The sequence below is a fragment of the Bombus huntii genome, chromosome 15 (genome assembly GCF_024542735.1).
Source record: "Bombus huntii isolate Logan2020A chromosome 15, iyBomHunt1.1, whole genome shotgun sequence".
Taxonomy (NCBI): domain Eukaryota; kingdom Metazoa; phylum Arthropoda; class Insecta; order Hymenoptera; family Apidae; genus Bombus; species Bombus huntii.
Window position 1 is genome coordinate 8468614 of NC_066252.1, and position 23659 is coordinate 8492272.

The 23659-nt window shown below is 36.9% G+C and overlaps 1 protein-coding gene and 1 long non-coding RNA gene across 3 annotated transcripts in view; one reads left to right on the forward strand and one right to left on the reverse strand.

The window, feature by feature from the left end:
• Positions 1-23659, reverse strand: part of LOC126874040 (myocyte-specific enhancer factor 2) — a 79981-nt gene that overhangs the window by 49547 nt on the left and 6775 nt on the right. The window contains exon 2 of one of the 2 annotated variants that reach the window (XM_050635621.1): positions 3605-3663. The gene's annotated coding sequence lies outside the window, so the exon portion shown is untranslated. Of the gene's footprint in view, positions 1-2262; positions 2373-3604; positions 3664-23659 lie in introns of those variants that run through there. The other variant, XM_050635619.1, reaches the window with a different exon arrangement.
• On the forward strand, positions 5260-7362 carry LOC126874068 (uncharacterized). The gene is made up of 2 exons (XR_007692641.1): positions 5260-5307; positions 5512-7362. It is a non-coding gene; the product is annotated as an uncharacterized LOC126874068 (long non-coding RNA).

Sequence of the window (23659 nt, forward strand, 5' to 3'; positions counted from 1 at the left end):
CGCCGGAACGTGCGAATATTTCACGATGTCGATAAAATTCACGAAGCAATCGAAACAACGTGGAGCGAACGTCCGTACGACGAAGCAAAACAGATGTAGAATCGAACGATACACGCACACACACGCGATGACAATGGTGGAATGGAAGAAAATCGGCAAGCAACGTTGACGATGGTTCGACGGACGTCGTTTGAGAACGACTTATACAGGAAAGTAAGGAAAATGTCGTTGACGAATGATACGCGTCTGCCTGAGACCTGCACGTGAGAGCAGAACAGCTTTGAGGACTGTACGATACACGCACGATCACTGGCAGAGATGTATACCACTGGACCCAAGGAAGTGGCGAAACAACGTGGAAGATCGACGTCGGCGAACGCCACTGGAGAAGAAAGGGGAATAGGTCGACGTGTACAGACGACGAAAAGAACACGTTTCCTTGATCCTGCTCGGCGTGCAACTGGTCCCGCGTGTACGGCGAAAGATCGGGCATTTAGTGGTGAACCGAGACCAGCAACGGGAAGAGAAAGAACCGAACGAAAACGTAGGTCCGACAAGCGTGAAGAGACAGAGAGAGAGAAGAGGAATAGAAGATGCCGGTGTGGCGTGGTGTATTAACAAACCGCGTGAAAAGATCCCAAAAATAATTTCGGCGTGAAGAAATAAATCCGGGTGAGGCGGTCGCGAGGGTGCCTAAAAGAAGGTTCGCCACCGGGTGCCTTCTGGGAATGAAACCGGCATACTATGCTCGAGTTATAAGAAGAGCGGTGTAGCGATCGCATCGGCTAGTCGCTAAAGAGTTTTGCCGCCGCGAAGAACGGGAACCAACTCGACAGAACAGAAATATATTACTCTAGAAACCTATCAGACGTTTTTGGAACACTTACGAGTTGCTATGGATACGCAGCAGCTTGATGGCGAAAAGCGGAGGAGAGAGGTTAGAAGACTGTCAGACATAATTCGGACACTTAGCAATCGCTGCAGTCGCATGGGAACGTGATGGGGAAGAATGGAGAAAGATTGGATAACCTAGAGAGGCTGCTAACGAGTATTCTGAAACACCTACGGAAGCGACGATGAAGAAAGACAGAGTGGACCGAAGGAAGAGTAACGTTCGATGTAGAGACCTGTAGGAAATGTTTGCAGCGCTGACGAATCTCTATAGCTGCAGAGAATCGTGATAAAGAATGGAAGAACGTATAAGAGAACTATAAGACATATTTGGAATAGCTATGGATACGTAAGAGTTTGATGACGAATAACGGAGAAATGGATCAAAGGAAGAGTAACGTATAGTTTAGAGTTGCAACAGAAACATTCGTAACATCTACGAATCTTTATGATTGCACAAGATCGTATCGAAGAATGAAAGAACGAATCGAGGGAAGAAGAGTGGATAACCTAGAAAATAATCAGAGACGTTTGCAACATCTAAATTGTATCTATGGATACGCAGACGTTTGATGACAAAGAACGAACCGAGAGAACAGTTTAGGGATCGGCTACACATATTCGATACATCTACAAATCTCCATGAGTGCAGAGGAAAAATCTATCTCAAACGTTTGAAAAACGGATACGCAGAACCTCAAGGACGAAGAACTAAAATGTGAACGAAGGGGATGCTGCAATCGGGCATCTACCAATCTCCATACTTAGAAAGAATCGCAATGACAAAAGATAAGAAACCAAGTGGAGAACCTACGAAAAATATCTGAAACACCTACGTAGGAATCTCTACGAATGCACGGAATCCTGACAAAGAACGGACAGAAGAAATGAAAGGAAGAATGACGTATAACGTAGAAAAGAGGCAAAAATATTTGAAAGACCTACGAGTACCCACGGAAGCACAGAAGCTGGATGACGAAGTACAAACAAAGGGAATAGAGACCAATCGGACATATTTGGAACACCTAGGAACCTCTAAGAGTGCGCAGGATCGCGAAGACGAAGAATGGAAGAAAGAACGGCGAGAAGAAGGAGAAAGGATGGTGTCTAGAGACCCATCGGACATATTTGGAACACCTACGAATGTTTCTATGAACGCACAGGGTGGATTCTCAAACACTGGATACTGGTTTGCAGTAGTCGTTGTTGTTGTTGTTGTTCTAGTTTGTTGTTTGTATAGAGAATAGTCGACGTGAGAGAGAAGAGATAGTGATGAAGAGACCGAATATGCCGATGTGGCAAGGCTCGAGACGCAACGGCCACAAGGCAAAGGCAAGGCAAGCAAGCAAGGCACAAGCAGGCAGGACTTACCTCTGCTGTTTTTAGAACTCCACTCCCAGAACTGCGCGGGTCGAGCCGAGCCAAAACCAAAATACCACCGATATAGCTTTTCTGCGATGGTCTTTGTGTGCGCGACCAACCAGCTCTTTCCTTAGGACGTCCAACCGGCTTGCACCGGAGTCGAACGAACCAACCTTACCCTGACACGAGTCTACGACCACGAACATGGATGATGATGACGATGATCGAGACGACCAAGACGAGAGTTCAGACATTTCGATGGTGCATATAATAGTTTGAAGAATTGAATAATTCTGTTATTCGGTTGTTCGATGAAGGAAACGTTATCGAACCAAGTATCGGAATGTTGGAGGATGTCGAGGGTGGTTCTGTTCAAAACGACGACCAAGAATAGAAAAGTTTCGAAGGTGCATCGAGAGAAACTGTAGTCGTATTGGAATAATTTTTGTTGCTTTGGAATGTTGGAGGATGTTCAAGAATGTCGAAGGTGATTTTAGAACAAACAAAAAAAAAAAAAGAAAAAGAAAAAATAATAAGAGAAAAAAAGAAGGAGAAACGAATGGACTTTCGTATTACGGGATTCTTGTAGGTGATATTGGTATGAGACAGTGATTTGTGAAAGGGTTATCATAACTGTAATTGATGGAGAAATTGGCAAATTGGTTTCTTATATTGAAAGATGTTGTTGAAGGTGGTTTTGCCAAAATGGATTCTCCTTTTATGAAATATCTATAGGGGTAGTTAAACCTGGTACGAGATAGTGATTTGTGAAGGGTTATTATGATTGCAATTGAGGCAGGAATTGGCAAGTTGAGTTTAAATAATGGAATAATAATTTGGGTATTTAATTTTTGGTTTGAAGAGGTTTCATGAAATATTCTTGGCGTGTATTGACAGTGATTAACGTCGTGAATGACGAATTCTGGTTTTTTGAAAGAATTTCCAAGTAGCTTGTCGTTAAAGTTTCATTGAATACTAATTTTGGAAAATTCTGAGATTTTTAGAAAATTGTTTTGAAAGGTTGTGCGTGAATAGTGCGCTACGAAGTCTTTATCGAAGCTGCAAGGGACTTTCTGCTTCGAAGAAGTATCTCTTTTTCTTTTGATAACCCAGTGACACCAGATAAACTAATTTCTTTGATTCACCATTTATTATATATTTGTACATAGAATATTATTTTTAAATATGAAATACTATCATTGTTTATGTCTGTTAGCGTACTCGCTTCGTTTATATTGCCGATTGTATTACGATTTACGAGCGAAATTTTCATATACTTTCACGTATTTTTCTTCGATATTATTTAAGTTCAATTTTTTCTCTTATTATGAAAAAATAAGCCACGAGTTACCTTTCTATTGCATGTAGGAGCCAAGATCCAGGGTCGGTGTTGCATTCACGACGGCGGTCCTGAAACACAGAAAAGAAGACATTCTTGATTTTTGAAAATTATAAAATTCAAACAAAAGTATCCAAGTTAATATTTATTTTATCTTTTATAAAGAAAAAAAAAAGAAGAAAGAGATCATAGCAATGGCAATATTAAAGATATAATTTATCACGAGCCACGTGAAAATGTTCATCCGTCGGAAAGAAACACTCTTGAGAACTCAAGTTTCTAAACCTTCAATTTTCTGAACACTCCGACTAATACAACTCATTACGCATGTACATAACACGTATCACCTTATATATCACTTTCGATTATCAGTATATAATTATCATTTTATACTACTGCAGTTATTTGTTTACAGAAAAGAGACAAGAAATTGTACATGATTCGCCGAATAAGTAAATTAAATTTAATTAAAAGTATTTATTATCTACTCTTTCACGAACTGCCAGGGATCTACAATTACGAATAATGAAATAACAATATAGAAAGACACACATGTGAAATTAGTTCTAATATTGACTTCTATTGATCGAACTTTTGACACTCCTCGCGCGAGATAATTCGAATTGGAAAACGCAATAAAACATTACTCCAAACCAGCCCAAACCTAAATCAAACTTAATCTAAACTGAACTCCTGTTGAAAAAAGGCCGATTAAGATCATCGTATAATTGGAATCCAAGAATTACAAACGAAAACCAAAAGATTGCAGATCAAACAATAGCAAACCAACCGAAACCAGTTGAAACCAAACCCAATCTCACCTCGATTAAACCTGGAAAACATTATTATTCTCAAAATAAAAAAAAAAAACTAATCTTAATCAGCCAAATAATTGAAATTCGAAAATGAACCAAGATAGGAATATCCTTATGGACTTATTTTATTCAAACCAGCTCGATATAAATCGAGCAGAGAGATGGCAAACGAACGACATGACGTAATGTAATTCCTATCCATGCCTGTTCCTTCCAACTAAAAACCGATTTTCTTCCATCGGTTTGGCTCGAAGCATAGGTTTGTGAAATTCTCGACGATCGAAATCCGCGGCAGCTTGTCGTAACGTCCAAGTTTCCATAATTACTCGAGGGCAATTGGATCAGCGAAGCACCAGTCACGCTGGAAGATTCGAATGAATTCTTTATGCCATCTTCTCCGTTCACCGTATTCACCTTTAATCGGGTTAACGGAGCATGGAAGCTTCTCCAAAATAGCGGTCGTTATTAATTTAAGCCACTCTTAATACGGTTCCATACTGCCTGCCACCACGAAAATCGTTATCGTTCGTTCTGTCTTGCTTCGATCGGAATGGATCGCCATTTGAAAGATGGCAGAGTTCGAAAGTTCACACTATTGTTCATTTATTTTTTAACAGGTTATTGGATACAGTATTTGGCTTGTCATATCGAAGTTATATGAATGTCGTTTAGGAGATGGCACTGTTTGAGCGTTTATAGAGAATTTACTTTCGAGTATATGAATATCTATCAAGAGACTTTTGAATGGAATAGAATAATTTTTGTGCAGGCATACACGAAGGGGAGAAACTTGGAATTTCCATTCTTCGGGGGATTATCGAGTATAGCGTTTGAGCTAAAATATCCTTCTAGAAATATCTCAATGGATAAAGTGATTATTGCGCAGAAAGAAAAAGAGAGGTAGGAAATTTCCATTTTTTAGAGAATTATTGTACAGAATATTTGAGATCAAATATTTTTCTAGAAATTTCTTTACAGAAGATAATGATTTTTATGTAGCAACATAAGGATAGTTTTTTTCTTACGATATATTAAAAAATAGGAAAGGGTATCAGGAAAATTATATAATTTCGAAGGTTATGTAACAAATTGCCCAATTTTCAGTTACCAATCGTACCACTACCGATCGCTCAATATTTTTTTAAACCGTCTTCCACTTCCTCTTCAACGTCCACCATTATTACAGCAGAACACATACGTCAGAGAAGTGTCAGCTCAAAAAGCGAGCCAAATCTTGAAGACCAACTGATTCATTGATGAGATCATGCAACTAAAACCAGCACGGTCGTGCCAAAATACCCGGAAATTTTCTCTTTTCTTACTTGCAAAAATCATATATAATATATTATTATATTACTTATGTGGTGATCGAATCGTCGGAATATATCTCCGTTCTATCGTAACAGTTAAGGGTTAATCGCAGGATGGTGACAATAACTTCTGTCTTCTTAGAAGAATTGCAAAGCTTTAGATGATGAAAGTTTCAGGTCGTCGGATGAAAACTTCGTTTTCGAGGGATTCTGATGTTTTTGGTTCCCGAATTCACAAGTACAAATTTTACATCGCCAGATCTAAGGAAATTAATTTGTATATTTAGAAATCCGAAATTCGGAGTTTAAAGTTTTACAGGAAACCGAAGTTCTAAAACAATTAACATTAAATTCACGATAAATGTTTGGAATAAAAATAATATCGGCGATAACTGGCGTCTGTAACAGAATTTTACATCCGCAGTTAATCAACTTCAGAAAAGATAACATCATAATTCATTAATTCCAAATATGAAATTTACATATTCAAAACCTATTAGAATAATTAATTCTGGTAGACCCTGTAAAAAAAAAAACTAAAATTTCATAATTGAAGACAGCGTTAACGTTAATTTAAAGGAATTTGAAATTGTTAAATCAGAAGAATTGAACAAACAGTGGACACAGTTGGCGATGAAACGAAGTTTCCAGGGTGAAACAAAGGCGACAATAATTTTTGCCTTCGCCGAAGCCGCCGACTAGGAAAGAGGAAGGCATAAAACGACATTGCTCCGGATCGGCACGTGCCACTCGATAAATCTGTCGGCAGCTGACGGCACAGCCGGCTGCAGCCTCCCGCCTGCACTTGCGCTTTCTCCCTTCTTTCTCCCCTGTGTCTTAACGTTTCTTCCGCCCCCTCCTCAACCTTCTTGCAATCCCTTCGCTCTTACGTGAACTCCTCGCGACCCTTCTTCGCGGCCACGCCAAGCGTTACATGTATCTTCGTGACTGAATGCTAGGATCACATCTTCGAAGCATTACATTATAATTGGATGCGTATTTTTATTTACGCAGAAGTGCAAGAACGCACAGAATTCGCATAATATAGAAAAGTATATAAAATACGCAAAGTTTATCAGCTATTATAATATGAAATTTCTGCCACTCTAATTATAATAGATTTGTCCATATATTAAATGAATATTTGAATTAAAACATTCGCTGTTAATTAGAATATAGCGAATCGCCATTGAAATTGCATCTTTGTCCGTGAAAAACGTCTTTATTTTAAGTAACAATGTTTCCTCTTCGATACTATTTTGTTTGCCTTTCACAAATGCACATAACCTATACTGTAAAAATTGCGTCAGCGTTGGTTAGCGTTATTACTTGGACAATGGAATTGACGCATAGAATGCGTCAATAGCAGCGAATGTTAATTAGTGCTCCTGGAACCGAATTTTGTTGTGCTATGTTCTCTTTTCGTTAATTATTTATTACAGAAACATGCTTCCTCTAAAGTTTTTACGAGAAAGTATAATGTACTAAATGAATTTATTTCATTAGAAGTCATAGAATTTGCAAATTAGAACCTTCATAAATATAATGTAATACATATCGATAATTAAAGAAAAATACATCGATAATGTGTTACTAAATTTTAAATTGTACGTAGCCGTATTACAATAAATGATCCTAACCTTCACCCACAGTATTATTCGTATGATGAACCTCTTTTGCTATTAATTTTTTCCAAATGCGACTGCGATTGTCTTTATGTTAACAAGGTTTCCACAATAAAAAGGATAAAATATATGATAGAATACATAACAAAGATCTCAAAATATATTGAGATAATGGCAAATTCAATATACACAATGTGATTCGCGGGAGTGCCAACATGCGACTATCGAAGTTCCACTTCCCTCTCCAATTAGATCTATTCACCTTAAGGTGGTGTCGCTACAAGCGACCGCAACACTCAAAGCAAACTTTTCCTGAATTACTAAATTCCTAGAACTTATAAATTACACGTATGTGTCTAACAAGAATAAGAGGAAATATATTTCGATCTTTTCAAATTACTTTCTTTACGATTCTTAAACCTTCCATAGTACCTTGAAATATTTCTAGAATTAATAAATTATTATCTTCGTACTAATTAATATTTTCTAGCAATTTCTATACAAAATATAGTTAATAATACAGGAAAGGCTTAAGATTTACTTCATCAAATTCTATACTCTCTTTCGTCTATTTTTTCTAGTTATTAATTATCTTATATTAAAGTGGTTTATATAAAAATTATTATATAAAAAACTTAAATATTCATTCTGAATCACTTTAAAGCAATTCTGTGTATTTTGCAGCAAGTATAATAAAGGAAAACTACGTGTCTAGAACTTCATTGACGTGTAAGAAACAAACATATCAAATTTCAAGATACGTTTCAGGATTACGTAAGAGAAGATTCACGAGGAAAACAGGAAACGAATTTTCTAACTGAACCATTACGTTCTACTTTACGACAAATAATTGTAGATTCGTTTCTAGGCCCACGTTCTAAACGATCCAGGAGGGCCTGCATCCCCAAGAGAACGTGTGCACACGTGTATAATCCACGCTACAGCTTAGCACGTACGACGATGCTTCAGTGAAGGGCTTCTATGCTTCTACACGCGCATTCATTCGTGCCTGGATTACTCCGCTTGAAGCTAAACATGGTAACATAGTGGAATTTGGACGAATTTCAAACAAAGATACGAATTTTGCTTATTACATCATCAAATTACTAATTACAACTTGTTTCTTTCTTCAATTTTTACATTCTTTTCGAGAGAATTTATCTAAATTTCAAATTCGATCGAATGTAAGTTTAAGAGGTTGCAAATTCCCATTTGTTCTAATTTACTATCGTTATGCTATCTGTTCCAATTCGAAATCGTTTCCTACTTTTCATACTTTTTACCGGAATTTATCTAGATTCTGATTTAGATAATTAAAATGGAACATAAAAAATGTATATGGTTACCTTTTTTTTTGAAGATGTTACGTATAATTGATGTCCCGAAGAGGTTATGTTTAATTAAAGGTATAATTATGATTTTACGATTCAGAATATTTAATATTTCGTATATGAGGTCGTCTCTCGATTTTACCAGTCGGTATAAAGAATTTAAACATATTAACTTTTCTCTATATTCCTCATTGTACTGTTACACTTTAACCCTTGACATTTTCTTAACCCTAACAATTTCTTTGCACAACGAAAGACTTACGTTTAAGATCCCACGCGCTCCACATAACCTCAACCCTATCTTACAATAATCGCCTATGAAAACTTTCTACCGGCAAATACCAAAAGTTAAAAGTCGAACTATATGAAATATTTTTTCTAATCTTTTTTCTTACTCAAAGAAAGTGATTTACGTCGAAGTTCAAAGTATAACGATTGGTAGTTCAAAATACTAGTTAAAGATTATTTTATATGAACCGTGATTATCTAATTTAAATTGCCCGAACTTTATCGAATATAGCTGACATCAGTAGAAACGTAATAATCAGCACAAGACGTAAAAGCTATAGAGATCTTTCGGTACGCAAAGTTCACAATGAATCTTCGAAACTTAAACTTTATCAAAATGTTATCTTTGGAAGCCAAACTGATCAACTCTACTTGTTACCAATTTCACAATTTCATTACATAAATATACGATTAATATTGAATTTTCCAAAAACAAATTACTTACTTGCGTGCTTTCATTTATTACAATGAAAATGACGTAAATAATAAGAAATTTCAAGATTTTCAAAATAATGTTTTCAACATTGTCACCTTTTTCTGCTTTTCGATTTATGCAGTTAATGAATATGTGACTTCTGAAATATTGCCTCGTATGATCATTACTTAGCTACTAATGACTAGCACCAATACAAATCTAACAATCGATACTAAGTGTAATAATTATGCAAATTTGTTCATACATAAAGGTCGGAATAAGTCTTGGAAACGTTTAAAAAAGTCATCCTCGGGAATCATCCCCGTGAGCGAGGCCGCAACTGCGCGTTAGCAACAGATGGAAAGAGCCGTGGTGCCGCGTGTCGCATATTACGTATCGCTCATAAAACGGCCAGTTATACGCGTACACACGGTACACGCTTCATCGATCAGCGTTACTTGCGTCATTGCAAGCCTGTCGTATACCTATAGCCAACGCAGTTTCTTTCTTCCCTTCGATCCACCGCGAAATTAATACGAAAACTAATTAATTAAAAAGAAAAGAAAGAATAAAAACCTAAAAGAAGAAAAAGACTTTATCATTTATTCTTATTCTTCTCTTTCTTATTATTATTATTATTATTATTATTAGTATTATTATTATTGCGTTAGGTTTTCGTTCGTTACGAGCTTAGGTAACAAGCGGATTACAAATATAAGCAAAAGAATGGAAAAAGAAGCTTTCTTACAATTTTACCCCCATTAACGATAGAATAACGATTTTCTTTGTTGCGCCGATACGCATATCGATTATGACCCCTACAATTTCCAGTTTCAACTGGAAACGAAGACTTTTAAGCCACCCAGTAGTACAAATCGAGGGGAGGATCGTCGACTAGGAATCGTTCGCGGGCTAGAACGAACCCACGAGCCACGAGAGATGTTGGCGCGAGTGCAACGCGCCATATTCTTTGTCCTATGACACGACGATGTTAAAGCTCCGTGGCTAAAATTAAACGCAGCCGCCAGGGCTGAGTCTAAGACCGAGGCTGAGCAGGAGCAGCCGCCAGAAACCAGAGCACGTGCTTCAACTAAGTGACGTGTGCCTTCCTCCCCCTCCCCGCCGCGCCACGTTTTCCGTTCACGTTCCCTTTACCCCCTTCACTCGTTCCCTCCCATTCTCACCCCCCCCCTCTCTCTCTCTCACTCTCTCTCTCTCTCACTCACTCTCTTTCGTTTTCGAGAAAAATCGAGTTTGAAACTTGTGAAGCGTACTTGAACTTGGCTAATTATCGACTGGGTTTGAGTAAATATAATCAGCAGCAGGCTTTTCTACGTGCGAAAATAAGAGAAAAATGTGGAATCAAATTGTCTCGTACGACGCTTTGTCTGCGAGGCAAATACATTAGGAAATTTATTACACGCTTGTACTAGGCCAACTCTTCATTGAACTCTGTTTTCTTCGAAACAGAGCTTCACGCGTAAACGTTTTATTCCACGTATATTCCTCCTGTATCGTGTATGAAGATTCGCAAGCACAGGTGAATAAAAACACGTAGATAGGTTCGAAGACGTTGGAGCTGCGATTGGCCAAGCAGAGAAGCGAATAAAAGCAGGCAATTATTTATATGACGTTTGGTATGCAAGATATAACGAAGAGGAATTTTTGGTGGAACGTGTACGCGAGTTAGTGATACGGTTGGCTTCAGGGGCAGATGGGTTGCAATCTGACCAGCTTCGAGATTGTTAAAGCTTAATCTGTTGGGCGCTTAGGACTATATTGCTTTGGCTGAGGTTTGGAAATTTGTGGCCATTGTAGCGCATCTCGAGAGTAACCTCTTTGCGAGGATCGATAACGAAATTTCCGTGGATAATAGCAATCAATAATGAGGAAATTATGGAAACTAGTTGAAGTTAGAGTAAATGATAGAATCGATATATACGTGAACATTAGAATTATGGCCGATTTCGAAAGCGATACTAAAATCAATAATTGCATCTATGCAAATAATTAAACTAGTATTATACTATAATTGATGATATAATTAATATCGATATCAAAATCGATAATTGAGCTGGTAAGTGAATCAATGCTATTTTATAATCAATGCTCGAATCGATATCAATTTGAATGTCGATATCAGTGTCGATAATCGAAACGATTTTCATTAAAATCGAAATATATGTAATGGAAGTTGGTCTAATTGCTGTTATATCGACCAAACGATCGATCAATATCTCGCGTGCGAGTAAACCGAACTGAGGGAGCTGATACAAACATCCTGCACCTCACACGTGGCCTCAACCGACTGTAGGACACGTGTTCCTCTCTCCTACAGAGACATTTCCCCATAAAATCAGCCTTTCGATAACCTATGAACGTCCTAATAGAAATTTGATCTCACTCCGTTTAAGATTCTCTATTCCATCAACAGCACGACCAACATTCCATTTCTTTACATAGGAATTAATAGTTTCAATTTCATTCACCAAACATTTCTTTTAGAATATCTTCGCCTATTAAATTGAAACTCAACCTAGAAAATTGGACGAAGATTTACATCATAAGAAATTTCAACCATTGATTCTCTTATAATTTCCATTATGTTCGTACCAATTACTTGTTTCAGATACCCTTTTACTTTATTATCCAATCCCTTAACTTGCTAATCCTCAGCTCTAGAAAGTACAATTCTGAAAATCTCAGTGACAGTACACGAGATTAAAACGTTTCCTCTTCTCTGAAAGACATAATTTTCTATGAGAGAATCTAATCCTCCGAAATACTACCACTTTTCGTCATTTAGTCATTTAGTAATTTATCAAGAGTGTCATGCGAGTCTATCGAGAAGAGAAAAGAAAAGCAAACAAAAGATCGAATTGAAATGAAAATCAGACGATCTTGATACAAATAATCAGGAAAAAATTTTTTATTTTAATGAGAATGGTAGCGGATAACGTGGCGGGAGGGCAGTGCAAGGAGTCGTAGCCTGCACGTAGGGCCACACGTCGTCGGTTATAGGACCCCATGGTTCGCCATGGCCAACGCGACGCGACCAGACACATATTAGAACGATCTGAGTCTCGGTATGTTCTCTGGTGTGTACAGAAACGAAACTAAAATGTTCACACGTGTGAAAAATAACGAAAAAGAATCAACCGTTATGTAGCGAAATTCTTAAAATTCGTCAAATTTTATGCAGTAAAATATATACCATGTTTTTGTTTATTTGATTTTCTTGAGCTATCGCCACAAGTTTTATTAGCTCTCTCGCACTTTCTTCGCCAGATACGCAATTGGTGTTTAACGAAGCCATGCCGGCTAGCAAGGTCACATCTATCTAACGAGGTACGTCTAATAATTGATACAACGATTGCTAACAAGTACGGAACTGTGAAACCGGTCGAGTAAACAACAGAGAATGTCGAAGGAAACGTATCCAGATAGGTGGATAAATTGTTTTGTATTGAGTATTGAGAGTATTGAGATAATCAATTACGATTCAACTGTAGCGTGAAATGTTTGTCTTAGTCGTTTCAATAAAACGATCAGATTGTTAAGGAATGATTTATTATAGTATTAGTATAATATAGTATTCTAATTCTAATAAAAAAGACACTTATCCCATATCCCAATATAAAACTGATTTTAATAAAAACAAATCTCTATTCTATTTTATTCTAAATAATAAACCTAATTTTGGAGGAAGGTAACCCAGGATCTTTACAAACCCAACTTCCAAATTTGTATCCCTCAATTCTTCTAAAAATTATAAACCTAACTCTAATATAAATTAGAAAACTCAGATTCTCCATTCCATATTCTCCGAAAAACCTAACGATCTCTTGACCAAACGTAAGTCCAAGTCCAAGGACCGAAGCTACGATCACGGAAGATGAAGAACAGAAAGAAATGACTAAAACGGGAGGGAATCTTCCAAAAGCTTCTATAACTGATCCAATCTCATTTCATTCTCAATCCCAGCCAGCTAAGCTAGTCGATATGATTCGAGCAAAAAATGTGGCAGATCGAAGGAACTATAAAGCTATCGTGAAAGTACAGAGCCATCCGCAGAGATTCTTCTGCAACTCTGTGTGTCCCTGTTTGAGGCGCGCGCAAACTGGAGCTTGAAACGCGATACTCGACGCGCGAGACGATACGCGGGCCGATTCTACTCGAAGCGAAGCAGAATGAACGCCGAGGGCCGGCGAAAAGAGAGGGAAAACGAGGTGGCGTGAAGGAAGAGGGTCGGGAAAAGAGGAAAACAAGAAGAGGGAGGCTCGTGAGTTGAGTGAACGCACACTCGAGCCGCGTGTACGCGGGAAGGGAGAGGAAAACCAACATACACGTACATACATAAACACATATAAAGAGAGCGAGGAGAATCTCGCATGAACTACGTTTATTCCAAACGTAGACTCTCTCAGTATTCTTCTTCTTTTTCTTCTTCTTCTTCTTCTTCTTCTTCTTCTTCTTCTTCTTCATTTTACTCTTATTCATATTTTTCTTCTTTTAAAGGCTTCGTTCAGGGAAATGGTTTCGTACGAAAGAATTTTCTTAAGAAGCTTCTGTCTGAACCCTTTGTGTTTCACTTTACTGCTATTCGGTATTTTTATTTTAATCGACTTATATTTCATATTCTATAAAATAGCTTCAAAGGCTTTGGCTGCAATTTTATACTTTTATAAAACTTTGTTACATATCGACGCACATTTTATAATTAATTGATATCTCGTATTTTTCTATTTTTTGAAGTTTTTATAGTAACTGGATTGCACGTGTTTATGCAATTCGTATTTTCATGCGAACAATGAAAAACGTAGGACGTAGGCAGGCAGATAGTTTTACTTACTGAATGGAATAACAAGAGAGTATTGTGTTTACTTTTATTAAATTTTGCTATATTATACCAGAAATTTCTGTATAATTACTAGGCTGAGGATGTTTACGCATTTATAAAAAATTCAAATGTACAAAAATATCTAAAATAATATATAAAAAGAACATTAGCTACAACATTTTCATCTGGAAATAATTATTTATATTATGGTATTTAATTTGGATTGAATTAATTTCTGTTTAAGTTTCATTTATTTCATTATATCTTAAAAACTATGAATTTGTAAATGTATGAGATGTACTTGTAGATGAATGATTATAATATAATAATTATGTTTGCATGTACAGCTTCATTATTTTATATATATAAATAAATATATATATATATACATATATGTAATTTTTATTCGCTTACTAATTTTAAAAGCAAAGAATAGGTTTAATATGCTAAAAGTGAAAAGAAATGGAACAAAATACAGCGTCGAGTCAAGCAAAGAAGTAAGAAATGTTTAAGCTTTTCGCGATTCGATACGGATTTCATTTTGCCAGGCAGGTGAGAACTAATTAATTTGCAGAGAATAAAGGATAATTTAGCTGCGAAAGATTCGAGATAATTATGAGAACTACTTTTCACGTATAATGTGATGTAATAAATAGTATTATGGAAATTAGGTAATTAAATCATAATAAGTAGTATAAATTGGAAAGAATCTAAAGGTTGATGAATAGAAGGAGGAAGTTTTTTCTAATGTTTGATGTCAATGGTTTTTTTATGTAAAAAAATGCATATCCTTTTTTTAACGATATTATATCACTTTTTGTAGAAATGATTCATGGAAATCGTTGGAACTAATCGATGGTTAAATTAATTATATACCGTTTAATGTCGGTTTATATCATTTTATAAAATTTAAAGATTTGTTTTACTTTTTCATTTAGAATAATATTAATTTTTCTTTCATCGAAGGGTGCAAAGAAAATGAAAAGAAGTCTGATAAAAATGGTATTTCTTTTCTAAAACCACTACCTACGTTCGAATATTTATCATACCACTTAAACGACATATCGTGACTCTTCTACAAATATTCGTATCAATATGAACAGTGAATGGAATAGACGAAAAGCTGTCGCACCACCTACACTTCTTTGAAATATTCTATTCGAGAACTCAAAATGATCATCTACACAAAATACCTTTTATCCATGCCACGATAATAAAATTTGGAGAAAGAACGAAGATCCTACTTATGTATATAAAGCAAGGCTCCTCTTCTGTCCTGATATCCTTCCCATATTTAATAATACGATTATTTATCCATGGAATCTATTAGTCAAATATATTCAATAATTGATCAGCCACACTATATTATTGATCTATGGAGAAAGGCAGTATTACCTATTTATCGATAACTCTTTTGCCCTTTGGAGTTTGAAGGACTTACATTCTTATATCTAGATTTCTCTGTTCGATTGATGAATATTCGATTGATTAATATTACCAACATTACATATAAAGATATAGTAAATGAAAGAAAGCCATTGTGCAGTTGTTAATATTTTGGGTCTTGGTTTAATGTGAAAAGATAATGCAATAGGATATATTGCTAGAAAATATTAAGAGCATATTTATTATCTAGTAAGTTATGGAAGTTTATGCTAATATAAATTGGCTTTTTAACGTTAAAACTACCAGAGTACTTGAAATGACCAATCTGCAATTCTTCATAGAAATTCTACAAGTTTACAGCCTAGCAAACTACGAACGTACGTACGAATTATCAGAGTAGTTAATAAAACAACACATTTGTAATTTGTCATAGAAATTTTGTAGATTCGTAAAGGCGCGTTTCCAAGATTTCAGCGAGCTTTTACAAACTTTAACAATTACTGCCTTCTTCTCTAGTCAGCTCATTTCCTTTCAATTTTTCCACGTCCAATAACCAAGAAAATGAAGAAGAAGAGGAAGAAGAAGTATAAGTAGGAAAAGAGATAGAAGAAGAGACAGAAGAAGGAGGAGGTGGAGGAGAAGGAGAAGAAGAAGAAGAAGAAGCAAGAGAGGAACCAGAAGAACAAGAAGGAGGAAGACGCTCCTGAAGCAAGATGTCCCCGTGGAACTCTCCCCTGGTTCTTTCCTCGAACTTACCATGGATTCTCTCTTCCTCTCCCTTTCTACGCGTGTGCACGCGTCAAACGCACACAGTAACCGGCACGCAACACATACATGCGAAACGTGTGTAGAGAGGGGGACAGCGGCGCGCGTGTATTACTCGAACTAGCAGAGGAAGAGAAGAGAGGAGAAACGAGCTGGCAGATGTTGGGCGCGTGCGGCGTCGAACCTTTTAAGGCGCGATCACTGGACGCCCGGCGTCGCAACGGCCCTCCCCGCGTCGCTTTCGCCCCCACCAAAGTCCACGACTCTCCTCATTCCGTCTCTCTTCCTCCTTCGCTACACTCTCCACTTCGGACACCTTGAGAACAGACAAACCACGCGCGCCACACCAGCCTCCACGAAACTTCATCTACCTCTTCTACTTGCCTTCCTACCGCCTTCCTCGACGCTACAATCCTCTCCTTCCGTCGCGTACCACACCGCACGGATAGAGGCAGTTGAGCCTTTCCACTGTAATTTGCTTCGAGCCTCTTCTGCTCGTTTTTCTGCCTCCGCTTTGCGCTCGGATCGGTGGATTCGTGGTTAGGCTGTTGGTCCGATTGTGAGAGCGTTTGGAGAGGTGGAACAGGGTCTGGGGATGGGAGAGGTTTCACGAGGATTAAGGTGAGATTATGTATATGGGTGATGGATTTTAGGGGAAACGGGGGATTTAGTTTTCGCTGTGGAAGTTTCCTAGAGAAATTTTTCTAAGGGTAAAGATCTGGTACAGTTTGTTGGAGATAGATAAATTTTTTAACGAACGGAAGAAGATATTTTGTCAATTTTATACGTTAGTGTCTTTAGACGTAACGTTGAGTTTAAGGGAAACAGAAAATTTGGATTTCGTTGTGGCAACTTTTCAGGAAAATTTTTGAATGAGGCTTCGGAATTATTGTTAGAGTTGAAACTAGTTCTTGGAAAGAAAGAAGAAAGATCAGAAAACTGTTTTGGGAAGAGGGAAGAAAGAGTGAGAGCTGTATTGTGGAATATGTTGCAATATAGTTACCAAATTTCGTATACTCGTTTGGTTCAATCTGAATTTACAGATAAAACATAGTCTTTAGAAGAAATTTAAGGTACAATTTTAAGTATGGCTAGAACTGACTTAAAACTCAAGTTTCGCTAAATAGAAGATTTTTGGTTGAACACAAGTAGCTAACATACTGCAAGAAAAATGAGGATAACATTTAATGAACACGTCTCTTCGAAACCACATTCCAAACAACCTAATGACGCCCGAATACTTTAGATAACATTAGCACCAGTGTTACAAGCTACTGGTTCCTAGTCATTCAAAACGCTCAAACCCTTTATACACAGCTATGTTAAGTCTATACACCCACGAAAGCAACATTTCAAGTATAATACAGTCTGCCCACGAAAATCACATTCCACGTATAATAGTTCGCGCACAAAAGAAACATTCGAAATATAATAGCTCGCTAACGAACAAACATTCCAAGCATGTACACTACACTGACAATTGTTAAAGAATCTCTATTGTGGACATTTCTATTTCATCTCAACGAAATTATCATTGGCGAAAAAAGTCTTGTAGGCTTAATAGATATTGTAGCGAAATAATCTTACAGACTTTATATCTGTCGATTATCTGTCTTTATATCTAACGATATCGTGACGAAAATCAATTTCGACGCAATCATTAAAAAAGAAATTTACAGACATAAAGATACAAAAATCAAAATGCCACCGAAAACGCGTAAATGCGAACTTTCTTTAGCTTGGGAATTTGTACGTTCTCTATTCGTAAATATCTCTCTAGATGTTAGTTCCTTAAGGAGCATCTCACTTGCACAGTCGTTCCTTGCCAAGTCGCGTTATACGAGGACGATAACAATTATTTAATCACAGGGACTTTGTCGGTATTGCCTGGTAAACAAGTAAAAAGAAAAAGAAGATAAAAAAATATAGGTAATCAGGGATGGAAAGAAAGAAGGACGGAGGCGTTGCACGTGGCCGATAGGACCACGTGGGCTTTCAGCCGACGTCACCGGCCGAACCGACATCCCATCGCGTATTGATTGAGAGTGGCCATGGTCGTTTCCATGACGACGTTTCTTTTACCTGTACAGTTCATACACATACCTACATCTACACAGCTATACATACACAAATATACACATATGTATATGATACACCTTGCCAGGTACGCAGAAGCAGCTACCTATCTATCTACTACGTAGGTAGCAATCTTAGGGGAACGTAGGTGTACGTAGGTGCGCATGGTACCTGCGCCAGGGACTGTAAGTTCTCTTTCCCAACCCTCCTCTATCTGCCTACGTTCTGCTCTCTCCCCTTTGCTCCACACCCTCCCCTTGTCATCTTTCTTTTCGAACCCTATCAAGCTGTCCTATCTGCACGGTGTATCGAGTGAATCGGATCGGATCCTCGATAGAAATCTCTGGAGCGTGCACGTTACCGTACCACGCGTGCAAAATTTATAATCGACCCCTCCGATACCGCGCCGTGACGCGTACGTACCCTCGCCCCGAACCACCCCCAGAGGCGACACACCCCCTCTGGTACCCTAGATCGGATACACTACAGCGTACCGACGATTATAGCGGATTCGTTTTGTGGGGCACCTTGCCGGTGCTCCTTCGTGGATATTGAGAATCCATTGTTGTTTTAACGTTAATTATAATTAGAAACGCAATAAAAATATTGTATATACAGCGAGAGGCAAAAGCGAGTATACACTTTGCGAAAGTGAGGTTCGTAAATTATCGACATACGAAGATGCTCGTAAATTATTCTCTTATCTATGTTTTTTATTATTAATTTGTATCGGTACATGCTATATATCTTTCCGATCAATTTTTAATTTGTACGACATATGTGTAAGAGCTGTTCGAGTAAACATCCCTTCGATGTATACTATGCTCGTTTTTGCTTCTCACTGTATACATACAGCAAATTCGTACAATTGTTGAAAGTTGCGTTAAAATTGTTATTATTGAATATTCTTAGCGCATACGGTTATATACGTATTGGTCAGAAACGATAGTATACAAATTGCAAAAATAATGTTTGTAATATCATCCCCCTTCTCTATCGTTCAATTTATGGAATTGATCAATGTGGCTTGAACGGCGTAAATGTAACTTAATAACGTGAAATATCTGCATGAGTCAGAACTGACCCAGCCTTCGCCGCCCGGTGATTAAGACGTATAGAAGCTTAAGCATCGTTTAGATTAACCAATTTACTTAAATTCAAGTTGTACGATTATGTTCATACAAACTATTTGAGTTTAGACGGCTTGAATTTGTGTTGAAATAATCAGATTTCAAATACATAGAAAATGGAAAACGAGTACTCGATCTTTCGTGAATCTACAGAACAAAAGTATTTTAACAGGATAATTTAAAAATATAAAAGTATAAAAATGTAAAATATAAATCGAAAAGAAAATGCTATTGATAAATTAAATAAGAAATGTCTTATGCACGTAAAAATATAAGGAATGTACATAATTTAAAGCTTATTTAAGCTTAATTGATCTGAATTAGATATTACAGTCATGTTAGTTTAAGAGTCTATTTCTGGGCGATAAAGCAAGGTAGTAGAAATATCGATACGATTGACGTTGTCTATCACTTAGGAAATTTGTATTATAGGTGTTAGAGAGTTAGGCTAGATTTTTCTGCTATACGGCAAGGGATAAATGTTGATAGGTAGGAATGGTATAAATGTTAGTAGGTTTGGTGTTGTAGAAGTTCGGAAGAAGAAGAAGATTGGAATTTATAAACAATAGAAAATCACAGGGTGGAATTCATGATTTATGGATGTGTCGGCAAGATATGATGCTTACTGAATATTAGAAAAAGAAATTTCGTATACCATAAAGTATCCACGACTTGCTATACAAAATATAATGCATAATATATAGCGATATAATTCATAGAATCCAATATGGGCAAAGAACATTTCTTAAAACGTCACTTAACATTTAATATGACAAATATCAAACCCAACGATACTAACAACGATATCTCCCCAATTTTCCAAATATAACTCTAATCGAAACACTCTCAACGCCAACTCTACATACATAAACGCTGCTCTGAAACTATTTCTCCGATCTAAACAGCGAATATTTATACAAATTCATATGTTCGTGTATATATGAAACGGAAATGGTACTTAGATAAAGAATTGTGTTATCAACTAAATATTACAATGAATACTACACTTTGGATAATATGTGCATTGTACGCATTCTAGCATCTTCAAAAATCCGCAATTTACTCCAAACCAAACTTAACCTCTCTCTTATTTACGTACATAAGTGTACATATACTTCAGCAAACTCTCCCTCTCTCCGCTCCTTTCAGCCAGAGAATCACCATAACGACGTACACAATCCTATATATATATATGTGGTACATACGTATCATGAAAGGTAGTACGCCAATTACAGAAATTTCACTGGCACGCCCGTCGACGCTTCATTAACGGCCGAGTCATAACAAAGCTGTTTTATTTATCGACGGAGAATAATGACAAAATCGATCGGATATTCGTGTACGTTACAAACCGCGGAAAATGGACGGAGCAGCACGTGCTGCTAACACGTGGTGATCGGGTCCGCGTTCAGGTATGGGAGAGGGGAACGAGTATAGGTTAGAGGAGCGTGGGGTGGGGGGAGGCGGCGCGCGTCTCAGCAAAGTGGAAGGGAGGGCGGACCAGTTCCCGCGTAAACACTTGCTTTTTGTAACTGTACACACAGCCACCAATCACGATCCTAGATACCACACGATTATTCAGCATCTTCCAAGAAACGACAGATTGTAATCTGGCGATATTATGGCGAATGCTAATCTGGCGAGAAACTGACAGGATATCGTTATTGCACGATATCGGAAATAAAATGAAATGAATCGTGCATTTTCAGGTTAAGTGGAGATGATCGTCAGTGACACGCGCTGGATGAAAATTTAACAGTCTTCGACAGGATATCGAAATTAAAATATATAAGCGTTATCGCGTCTATTATTGTAACGTGATTAAATATTGCTACACAACGTTTCAATCCAAGTTAAAATAATTCTATGTATATTATTTCGACGACTATGTATATCAGACGATTGCCGAACTAGCGTTCTTTCGCTTTATTCGTTATCAGCTTCTTTCTACGAAATATTTTACGTAATTCGAATTACCTCCACTTAAATTCACGAAAAATTAGTTGAAAAACATACGCATAATAATATCAAATAATAACTTTAAACAGCAAAACCTGACAAGTATCGCCATTCAAAAATCCCCAAAGCTACCGACAGAAACTACGAATAGTTTTCAGTTTATGAATGAAATACTCCGAAAAATCTTCGTATAATACGACCGAATAACAAACCTAACAAGACCTAACCTAATCCTACAACCCCTCAAACTATCGTCACTAAAAGATCCCGAAACTATTGTATCAGGCGAATCCATCAGAAATTATGAATAAGATAAGATAAGAAAGTAAATAATTAAAGTTAAGAAACCTGCGCATAATCGAACGACAAATCGAGTAGCATAACCCATTGAAATGTGATGGAAAAACGACTATTCAGAGGCACGTGTCATTGGCACGTGATAAAAGGGCTTAGGAAATGGAACAAAGGAAGACAGAGAGATGGAACCGTAAAATAGAACGAGTCAGACGATGGATTTCCCGTATGTTGCATGAGAAACAACCATAACAACGACAACATTTGCGTCAACATTGTAGCCGTCTACTGTCGTCGAAATTTTCTTCCTCCTAACAGCTAGCATTTTGTACGTGATACACGCACGTGTATCTGTATGTGTGTATACCTGCAGGACGATCGACTTTTGACCACAATGACACGTGTACATCGCACGTGAGAGTAGGCGGAAGGAATCATCGGAGTTGCGTTCAGATTTACGTCAATCGTGACCTGACGCGAGAACGCAAGGCTCAAAGACAGCCCTAGCTTTAACCAGGGGGAAAAAATGACGGTTAAAAGGAAAACGAGCTGGGACGCTTTTTCCGATATTGCGGAGAGAAAGAGGAAGAGCGAGAGAGACGGGCAGAGACAGAAAGGGGGAGAAGAGAGTTTCTGGGGAACTGACATCCGGTTCTTCTTCAGCCGTGATGCGCGGGAACATGGCTACCGCGGGAAACGGAAGATAGGCAGTGTAACAAGAAAGGGAAACTCCTTCTCTCTTTCCTTTCAAGGAATATTGGAATATAAGAAAGACTGTAGAGTAGAAATTTTTTTTTTTTTTTCAGTACAAAATTCTTCTTCCTATGTTCTTTCTATATTCGATATTCATATGTTTATTTTATATATCATAAATTAACTGTAATATTATAAATTATATTCTAGCGAAAGATACGAAGTGAGAGAGAAGATTCTTCCTCCTTTTTTTTTTTTCAAGGAATATCGAAGAACTGGAAAAGTTACGTAATGGGAATCTTCTTCGAACACAATATCTGCCGTTTTCATCTTTTTCCTTTTTGAATATTTTTATAGGCACGTGTATGCTGTATCCTTATTTCGTAATATTATAAATCATATACCCGGAAGCAAAAGCTAGTGGAACAAAAAAGAAAAGCTGTTCTTTCTTTTCAAGGAATATTCGAGTATAAAAGTATAAGAAAGCTTAGAAAATAAATTTATATATAATAAATAATTTATATATAATATGCCTATTTATATATAATATGCTTAAATACAAATATACTACAGGCTGGTTATTCTAGTGTTAAGAAACTTTTTTTTAATGTATTCAATTGAATATTGATTTTCTTTAGAATGAAAATAATAGCGAAAGGCAAGTTTTAGCATCACTGAAGAAGTTTTATATTGCGTTTGTACTAAACGTTAATTTTTCTTCAAGTACAGATACGTATTAGGAGAAAGAAAATTTCTTGTTTCCGGTAAAAAAAAAAAAAAAAAAGAACCCCAACGCTAAAAATGTCCAATACTAACTGGATTTATCCAATATATGCAATATTACGTATGTACATAATTTAATTCTCTAGAAAGTAATTTCTGATATATGATGAATACTGATTACCTTCAGACAACTAAGGAATTTGAAAGTAAAGAATTTCCAGAAATAGATATGAACAATAATTTACCTATACGAAGAAAATAAGAAAATGAAGTTTGTAGATAAAAAAAATTTCACTTACCTTCTCCTTAACGCAACAAAAATCTACAACCCCATTGAATAATAAAAATATAAATAGTTGAAATATGAAAATAGTACGTAAACAAATGAGAAAAATATTAAATATCTTGAATCAAAAT